This window comes from Myotis lucifugus, unplaced genomic scaffold (assembly GCF_000147115.1).
Source record: "Myotis lucifugus unplaced genomic scaffold, Myoluc2.0 scaffold_335, whole genome shotgun sequence".
In the NCBI taxonomy this organism is placed as follows: Eukaryota; Metazoa; Chordata; class Mammalia; order Chiroptera; family Vespertilionidae; genus Myotis; species Myotis lucifugus.
Window position 1 is genome coordinate 170,971 of NW_005871383.1, and position 10,343 is coordinate 181,313.

The 10,343-nt window shown below is 44.0% G+C and overlaps 1 pseudogene; it reads right to left on the reverse strand.

Annotated features, from left to right (window-relative positions):
* Positions 1-6,438: 6,438 nt before the first annotated feature.
* Positions 6,439-9,481, reverse strand: LOC102420697 (annotated as a pseudogene).
* Between the last annotated feature and the right edge of the window lie 862 nt (positions 9,482-10,343).

Here is a 10,343-nt window from a genome sequence, read left to right on the forward strand (position 1 = left end):
AACAGCCCTGATATGAGGGATAAGCTGAAGAACTGTGTTCCTGCACACAATAGAGTTGCTCAACAGGATTTGAAATGAGTGGATGATTGTAAAACCTTTTAACCAGGAGAATAGAGATTCATGACTTTGTGCAATCACCGAGCTACTCAGAGACCAAGACACTTCTTATTATTGTCCACGCGCGTCCATTAGGCCCCCTGATGGCCAATAGCAGGTGTCTTCTCATAGGCTTTACTGTTGTTGCTTTTGTGTGTCTGTGAATATTTCAATACGAGAGACCTTATGAAGGCTGGTCTGTGACCTTTGTTGCTTCTGGGTAGCAGATAAAAGCAGTTGCACTGTCTGAAACGACCTTTTTCTCCGCTGCCATGGTGGGCGCAGCAGCATTGCTGGTTATAACATGTGTAACCCAGCATTCCGGAAACCTGAGCAAATGCAGGGAAAACAGCTGCTCTTGAAGATCACTTGGATTGTTCTACCTGGACCTTGAGTGAGATTTGGAGGTTGTCACCGCAGCATACTTAGCCCTTGTTTACTGCATAAAATTTGAATATTAACCTACTTGACTTTCAGTTACCTAAGAAATATAGTCTCTCTCAGGCTGCCTGACTCAAACAACCTTGAGCCACAGAGGGACTCACAAGGGCCCTCCTACCTGAGCAAAATGGTACTTTTCATATTTGTTTCATAAGAAGACAGTGAAAAAATGAAAGAGTTGAATGAATGAAATCCTGAATTCCTATTTGTAAGCCTGTTTGTACAGTTGAATAAAGTGTTTTCAAGATATTTCCAGGCGCACTGACCTTAGGAAATAGCACTGTGACCCCACTGCCAGCTTCTCTGCACTTTTATTAATTCCCCGAATGCTTCATTTCGTATGCAAGTGGCTGGGGTCAGGCCAAGGTCAAAGGTCGTATGACAACTTCAGGACAAGGGAGTGGGTTCTGTGATCAAAGGGCTGGATCAGGGCAGGAAGGGGAGGGTACAAGTGTTGCTGGGTTTTGAGCAAGCCCAGGATGCCTGGCCTTGGCCACAGAGGGCCTGACAGGATAGGAAGAGGATGAGAGGGATGTGAGTTCTCCAAAGACTCAGTTTCTAAAAAGAGTGAGGCTGGAAGGACCTCATCAGAAGGTCTTATGATGGAATTAACAACCTAGAACACTCAGAAAAATTACTTAAAGTACAATGAGAATGGAGTTGGTCACTTTATGTCAAAAGGTTTTATAAAACTAACATAATTGTGATTGTGTGTTACTAACACAGGAACAGATGGGCCAAATGTAAAGGCCACCAAAACCAGGCCCTAATATGTCTATACATATATGTCCTATATGCATGATAAGAATAGATTACCAAGATTATAGGGAAATAATGAATGGTTCAATTAATAATTCTCAGTTACATGGTTAAGCATTTAGAGGAAAAATAAAATCGGATTTTTTTACTTACATATAAAATTCAAAATCTGAATTAAAATATAAAACTTCTCTGCCAAAAAGTAAAGCAATGTAAGATTAAAATTGAAATGCTCATTTATTTGCAAAGTATATAACAGATAAAACAACAAGAAAATGATGAATATCAAAGCAGGAATGAGAACAGAAATATCTAAGAATGAGGAGAGAAAATTCATAAAATAAGATACATTGATGGTCAATAGTAATGAAACATGAAAAATGTACAATCTTAGTAGTAATTAAAGAAACTCAAATTAAACAACAATAATCATCTAAAAATTTATGGACTAGAGTTCACGCTATACTCAGAGGAAAATATACTTTACTTCCATTATTAAAAATGACAAAATAAAAGCATGGACATTGAGTGTGGTGTTATTTCAGAGTAATTTAAAATTGGCTAATTGAAAGAAGTGAATATCCAAGAACTTTATTGTACCGGGCAGGAAACTATTCCTGAAACATTAACTAATTTTTTATTGATAGTTCATCTCATAGTAAAATTGCTTAACATGCAATGAAATCCAGTACAGTCATATTTCTGAACAGAAAAATTAAAAGTTATCAAGACTGCGTTGTAAAATTTTCAAAAGCCTCATAATATTTAAATAAAAAAGGGAGGGGATAGTGGAATAATGTCCTATAAGTAAAAGCCTTAATTGCTTTGAAATTTTTTACTTTGAAAATTATTTTTCATTTGTAATGCTAATAATAAGACACCCATAAAAACACATATGGTGTCAAAATAAGCCAAAGGAAAATCGTTTGGGCAAAAATTAAAAGGATTCCAAGTCTAATTTATAAAAGATTCCTTTATTAACCTTTGGTCGAGAATGTTTGTATATTTCCAGAAAACTCCTCCAAGCCCAGGTGGATTCCTGCAACAAAGGAATCTGAGAGAGGAACTGACAGGACTGCTTCAGCCACAAAATAGCAGTGGCCCCAGAACAACAGAAGAGAAACAGTCCAGAAATGAAGATAGTGAAGACGCCTTGCCATACTAGCAGTCAGCAGCTGTGCGTTGCTGCAGGTTGCCCAGGACCAAACCAGAGAAGGTCGGATAAAGTTCAAAGGAGTTAATAGTAGAAGGTTACTAGAGGCTTAATATTGTCGCAGAGGCTTGTCTCTCACCTGGAGATTACTCATGGAAGCATTTTATCTGTATTCATGCTGATATTGGACCAGTCTACATTCAGGGAATGGTATTAGCTGCTGCATTAAAAGAGATGTTATACCTCAGGCATTAACCAATTTTACAGATGGATCCAATTCTGGAAAGGCTGGATCTACTGCAGCAGGGGAGCAAAGGTCCTTCAAACCCTTTATATTTCAGCATAATGAGTAAAAATACAAGCTCTTATTTATGCCTTGACAGATTTTGCTACGGAGCCCATCAACCTATAGTGATAGTACTTATGTGGTAAGTATGGCCAAAATTAATGAAACAGGTATTATAGGGCACACTAATTCGGAGGAACTCTTTCATTTAATTTTCAGCCTTCAAAAGGTTATTTGAGAACAACAATTCCCATGTTTTATTGGCCATATTAGATCCCATCTGGCCTTCCAGGTCCCTTGGCTACAGGTAATGAGGAAGTAGATCGCCTCATTGCCTCAGTAGAGGAGGTCACTCCATTTTCCATGGCACAGGACTCTCATGCCCGGCATTGTCAAAATGCCTCCGCCTTGCGCAGGGAACTCCATATTTCCCGAGAGCAGGTTCGCCAAGTTGTTGAGCAATGCACTCAGTGTGTTATCCACATCCCTGTGCCAGCATTAGGGGTAAATCCCCTAGTACTTAAACCTAATCAAATCTGGCAAATGGATGTCATTCAATAGTGGAAAGAGCCAAACATACTCTTAAAATACAATGACTAAAACAAAAAGGGGGAGACGGATGTCATATGTCACCTCAAAACAAACTCAGTCATGCTCTTTATATTTTAAATTTTTTGAATTGCGATGCAGAGGGTTGTACAGCAGCCGAAAGGCATCAGGCCTCTTGTACAATAGCTTGGTGGGAGGAAGCACAAACAAGATGAGTTTTACCAGATCCAGTAATGATGTGGGGAAGAGGCCATGTTTGTATCTTTCCAGAAGGTGCTTCTAACCCCATCTGGGTGCCAGAGCGAGCAGTGTGTCACGACCATGGACCTGGGAGAACAGCTCATCCAGTCGTTCAAGAAGCTGAAGATCACACCTCCCGTGATGATGCCAGCTCAGCCATTCGCCCCGAAGAAGGAGAAAAGCAGAAGGCAGCTGGCCAAGGTCACCCAAGAAGCTAGTGTCCCCACATGGGGTCAACTGAAGAAGCTGACCACTGATGCTCAGCAAGTGGTGAAAGAACAGGGGGTTCAGGTAACCCCCTCCAACCTTTTTGTTGCTATGCTGGTGCTTGTCAGCTGCCAGGTAGGTATGGCTGCAGCAGAAACTTGCTGGACTTATGTTCCAGACCCCACTTTGGTCAATCCAGGCACCTGGACCGGGAAACCAGTGCCAGTGTTTACTAACAACACTAATATGGTCGGGAGTAGCTCCGACAAGCATATAACTCCTTCTTCCTAAGGTGATTATACTTATAATGGCTTCAGTGGGGAGCTCCCATTTGTTTATCTAAAAGGGGGACTTCAGGATGTTTGCAGCTTGGCCAAGAAAATAAGACGTCCTATGGAGGCACAAACATTGCTAACATTGCAGGCTCTTGGGATATGGGAAAATATATTCAGACAGTTACTAAACGGGGTTTCCTAAGGCCACCCGATGGCTGTCTGATAAGCATCCCCCCATTCCCCCCTGCCCTAATAGCACCACTACTGAGTTGGGAGCTTTTCCTCAATGGCAAGATTGCGCCAATGCTGTACCAGTGAGACATAATATTTTTGGCTCTGACTTGTATGTATTGGATTGGTCCCACAGGCTTGATACTAAATATCCCTATCATGAGCCTATGTCACCAGGAGGTTTCCCTGACCATGAAAACAGGAAATTTATAGAAAGATCTGTGGCGTTTAGCCGCTGCCCTTGACTTTCTTAATTTTACTGGCTCTTTCTTAGCTAATACTAAAGGACCATGTTCATTGAGCCCTTGCTATGGCTCATGAGCCTTTGGTCAGTCCCCATATGTATTGGTAACTGAAAATGTGAACATCACCAGATTGGACATCCATTATGCTGTCCAATGCCATTACTATAACCTTACCAGCGGAGTTTCAAGGCATAACCTGATGAAGATATATTAATTTTAAAGCAGCCTTCTTTTATTATGCTTCCTACCAACATGACAGGAAAATGGTATCATGATGTGGGCCTTCAGGCATTGCAGGAATTACACAATCAGCTGTCCCCGGAAAAGCGTGCTTTGGGACTTATTATTTTTGGTCTTGTTACCCTAGTTACTGTTATTGCATCTGCTGTCACTGCTTCTCTTGCATGGACCCAAAGCATCCAGAACGCAAAGTTTGTCAATGAATTGGCTCAGAACACCTCAACTACATTTCATGATCAAGAAGATACAGACAAAAAACTAGAAACAAAGCTAAATGCTTTGGAAACTGTAGTGATAGGACTAGGTAATCAATTAGGAAGTATCAAGATTAGACAGCAGCTGCAATGCCATGCTGCTTTTACATGAATTTGTGTGATTTCAGCCTGCTATAACAGTTCTCTATGGGACTGGAATAAAATCAAGATGCACCTACAGGGAATATGGCATCGTAATAATATCAGTATAGACTTAGTGCGGCTACACAAACATGTGAAAGCCATTCAGAATAGTCATGATGAAATTATATCTCTGGCAAAACTGGCAAAAGAATTGCTGGATGATTTAAAAGAATTTAATCCATGGAATGTGTTAAAAAACACCACCTGGTACCTAATTGGATTCTTTTGTGTACTACTAATCTTATCCTGCTTTTTTTCAGTCATCAGCAAGCTCCTTCGATCTCAAGTCAGTCCAAAGGCTCCAACTATATGTCCACAAGATACATTTAAAAATGAAAACAGGTGAGATGTAGAGGGCCCCCTGGGAAGGCACATGTGCATTTTTCCTTAATAATTGTCAGCTGAACCCAAGGCGACTGGCAGAGCCCCGTCTTAAATACACATCTTACCAAAAAGGCAGGAGTGTTCTCAGCTTTGATTTCACCTTTGCCCAGATGTCTGGGAGTGGGTTTTATTATGTAGATCAAGCCACTCACCAGGAATGAGTAGGACTCAGGCCCGCCCAGAAATGACGTAACTTCCTGTTATTTGGGGTATAAATTAAACATGCGGTTCCAGTGCTGGGTTCCTGTCTCTGACTCTGTCTCTCCGTTAGAAGTGGATGGCGGTCCCACCCGGTCCCAGCTTTTTCCTTCCATCTTTGTGTCTTGTCTCTTTCTTCCATTTCTCAAACCCCTAGCTGCCTCTACTCAAATAACCAGACCACTCTCTTTCCTCATTGGACGGGGAAAAGAGAGACCCCGCCATAGTCAGGTGTTACAATAGGTGAAGGGTTTTCTGGTGCAGCACATGAGCAACTAAAGACATATCCATGTCACAGATAGGACTGGGCTAGTCATGGGGAGGAATCGAGGGCATCAAGTGGTGGCTGCTTTGGACAAAAGGAATTGGATCCTTTGGAGGCTGAGATCTGCTGCTGACTGACACTTATGTGGCCCTCCATGGGTCCCTGTGACGGGCCACAGTGTCCTCGCTGAGAAAGGAGAGGGCTAGACTGGGCCCTTTCCATGGTTTGACTGTGACCCCGTGCTATGCTCTTAGGCAAGACAGAGGGTGTCCTCTGCCAAAAACTGGACCAGAAACCCTCATGTCAGCCTCTTTTCACTCCCTAATCCCATAATCAAATCCATCCCTTCATTTTCCTCCCATCCCCACCAAAGAATGAGTCAACACTGGGCATGAGAAAAACATCACTGAATTTTCTTTTAGGGCAGCAGAGAGCTCAGCAGAGCCAAGGAGGGGCTGAGGAACTGCCTCTTCAGGCTGGGAATTCACAGAGGCCACGAAGGAGGCAGAGCAGGAGACGTCATTCCAGACAGAGCCCATCCTGTTGAAGGCACACACAGTCCTCCCCTGAGCCAAAGTCATTAGGCTCATCCTTCTTCCAGTTGCTATAGGTCAGCCTCCCTCCTGTCACATACACAAACTGGCCTTCGGTCGCTTCATCTGTGATGCCCAGGAAGGCATGGTCATTGGTCACGTCCATGATGGCTTTGTTCTCCTCGGCGTTCTTGTGGTGGCCACGGTGACCTGGAGATCAGCGCACAGAGCCTTCACTTTGGAAAAAGGCATCTTTTCACCATTGGTCACATAGAGCTTCTTTCCAGATCTCTTGCCCAAGGAGAAGGTGTGCACTGAAATCACAAAGGACGGGTGGGATTGACTCGGCCTGGAGCCCAGGCCAGTAGGTGACCACGCCCTTTTTGGGGAGTCAGGACTCTGAAAAGGAGCCCATGTGCAACCCCCTCGGGTCAGGTCCTAGTGAGGGGGAGCTCCTCAGGGTAGGGAAGGCCCTAGCAGAACCCCGCCTCTCCTGGGGGAGCCTGTCCTGGAGACAGTCCCCCTGCACAAACTGCCCAGTGCAGGTGGACAGGGAAACAGGCCTAGGCCCTGCTGCCGGGCTTGGATGCCAGGATAGAAAGGGGCAGGGACAGCCATCTGAGAACAGCGGGTGCTGAGGAAGGAGAAAGGATTTGGAGGCAGCAGACCTCCATGCAAGCTTTCCTTTGCTGCTTCCCACCTGGGTGGTGTTGAATGAATTGTCTACAAATCCTGAACCTATTTTCTGTCACTTGTAAATTAAATAAGTATAATGCTTACAAACAGCATTGATGAGAGGATGGAATGAAACCATATTATGAGAAAATGCCAACCTAGCACAGGCCCTGGTATATAATACGTGTTCACAATTGTTAGTTCTCTTCCACCTCCTGAAAGCCCAGAGCCCTCAAGGACCAGGGGAGAGCGGGAACCCAGTGGGGCAGGAAGAGGCTTACATTTTTATGTGGTCCAGTTCCGCCTCCAGGCTCCTCAGCTCTCTCTCTAAGTTAGCCAGCTTATTCTCCGTAACTGTAAAGCAGGGGTCCTCAAACTTTTTAAACAGGGGGCCAGTTCACTGTCCCTCAGACCGTTGGAGGGCCGGACTATAGTTTAAAAAAAAACTATGAACAAATTCCTATGCACACTGCACATATCTTATTTTGAAGTAAAAAAACAAAATGGGAACAAATACAATATTTGTATTTGCATGTGGTCCATGGGCCGTAGTTTGAGGACCCCTGCTGTAAAGCAACAGGAGAAGGGCATATATTAAGAAAAAGACCCTAAACAGAGTATTTTGGGGGGCATGAAAGCTTATTGAGAAGTATGCTTATTCCAGAAAAAGAAGAAAACAAAAGGAAGCAAAAAACAAAAACAAAAAAAAAACCCATAACTGTATTCCTTCTCATATAATTCATAACTCTTATAAACTGTAACTCTGAAACTAGTAATAACAATAGCAATAACGGTAACTTGCAAAGTATAGCTCTGGATCCTTCTTCACATACTGCTTAAATACTGTAATATTACACTCATTTATAGAAAAGACCGAACTCATTATCCTTTTTGAAAAATTTTCTTAATCATGCTTTTATTTCTATTGCAGGCAAGCTCTTTAATCTCTATTATAAAAACCCCTTGGCCGTGACGCCATCACACTGTAATGACCAAAGACTGGTCACCATGAGGCTGTGTGCCTGATGAGGCGTGCACTGGTGGGCGGGGCTACATGCCTGGCTAGGGGCACAGGGCTGGGCAGGGACTTGATCTGTGTCCTCCGACACGGCGCTGGAGGTACTTGGGGGAGTTCTGCAGTGCCTTGGTGTCACTAATATTCTTATAATTGTGATGGGCTGGTGGGCAAATATTTATGTGAGGTCATCATTTTTGTTTTGTTGTTACTAAATTACTTTATTTCATTTAGTTTCTCTATTCATTACTTTATTGCACCAGGGATCTTATGAAGCAGACCATCTTCCTGCCACTCTTGTGACAACAAACTTATACCCAACACCCGAGGGGATTGGTTTCCTCCCGCGCATCCTGGAGCCTGGCACTGGTGCTCCAGCTGAGGGAGCTGGTCCATCTGCAGGGGCCGCCAGGGGTAGCCAACAGGGTTGCAAGTCTGTTCTTAGGCGCCTGTGGGAATCCGTTCAGGCCCCAAGTAGGACTGGGAGGAGTGAGAGTGCTGGGTCAGGAAGCAGAGGGGAGGTCTGCCAGTGGGGCAGCGGAGAAGGGCCCCTCCCACCTGGCCCTCCAGTTCCCTGCCGGGCCCCTCAGCCCACGCCCTGATGAGATGAGCTCCTTACCTGAACTGTCTCCACGATCTCCTTTTAGACCCTTCACTCCTTGTGGCCCAGGAGCCCCTCTACTTCCTGGAGGCCCCAGTTTCCCTGGAGGGCCCTGCAAGCCTCGGAACCCTGCCCTGTTGGAAGATGAAGGACATGTAACCCAGTGTCTGTCTTTCATTCTCTTCCTCCAAAAGCTCAGCATTAGATTCACATTAACTCCAGAAACCACAGCAAACTAGTGGTGACCTGAGAAAGAAAGACCTCCTGCCTCCAGCGCCAGCTGCCCGGGCTGCAGATACTGCCTCTTAGGGACAAACACACACCACCAATTCCCCCGTTGAAAGGTGGGAAGCAGGTCGCAGCAGCGTCTTTGTTTAGGAGACAATGACAATGTACAGGAATTATCCTGAGAGATTCATCCCCATCATAATGTAAGGGGAGCCTGCTCATGGCTCTGTCCCAGATCCCTCTGGGGAGTAAAGATTCAAGAAGTCAGACCAGCCTGGGTACCTGGTTCTCCTTTTCTCCCTTGGCTCTGTCTCGCCCATCTCTGCCTGGGGTGCCATTGGTGACCAGGATGCCACAGGCAATCACTGAGCAGGCCTTCTGGGCATCTTCACAGGTTGTGGGTTCTGAGAAGGACACTGTCACCACACACAGAAGGGTGGGAAGTGATCCAAACCAGAACATGGTCCTCACCTGGTAGTGGAGAGAGTGAGGGAAAGAATTGCATCTCATCCTGTGTAGCCAACATCCGCTACCACCTCTGGTGTGCTGGCCCCTGTGCTCGGGACACAGACACATCAGCTTTGACTCTGAGTTTCTCCCAGGCTACTAAGGAGACAGACAACTTACACATTCCATTACAAAACCATATACTTTTTTTTCAACTTAATTAGAATTCATACTTCTTAGAAAACTTAACTTGTAGTGACATCAAAAAGCAAGTAATTAGCATTTTTTGAATCGACAAATTTATGAATACATTTCATAACTTCTAGAAACAGGTATTTTTCATTGGCAAGTAGAGTTACATTTTCAAGAGACATACTTCAAATAAAGTACAAAATATATTTATTCACAGATTCAAATTTATTTGTTCTTACCAACTATATGAGATTTTAAAGTTAATTATTACCCAAGCCATTTTATTGACAAATTTTGTAGTAGAGATAAATAACATGAACTTAGTTTTGTAAACCCAGGCAACACAAACATGTATTTTATGTTGATAACTTTGAAAGACCTTCACTAAACTTAAATCACCATTTGAATTCTTGGTGATTATTGCATTCCTTTAGTGTGCTGCTTAATTACCTAGTGACCTTGCCAACTTCTAAAAAGGCTAGAGATGAGGGAGGGTATTAGGCTTGGACAACTTCCACCACTTCAGTTATAAAAGTGTCAGTTTTTGCCTCTCACAGTGGGGTGGGGCAGTCACCCCTACTGCTCCTGCTGCCCACACAGTTTGGGGGAGGCACCAATTCCTGCCCTGTCCCCAGGACCACAGCATCCTCAGGGCCTCCAGAAGAATTTAGGGTGCTTTAAGAAC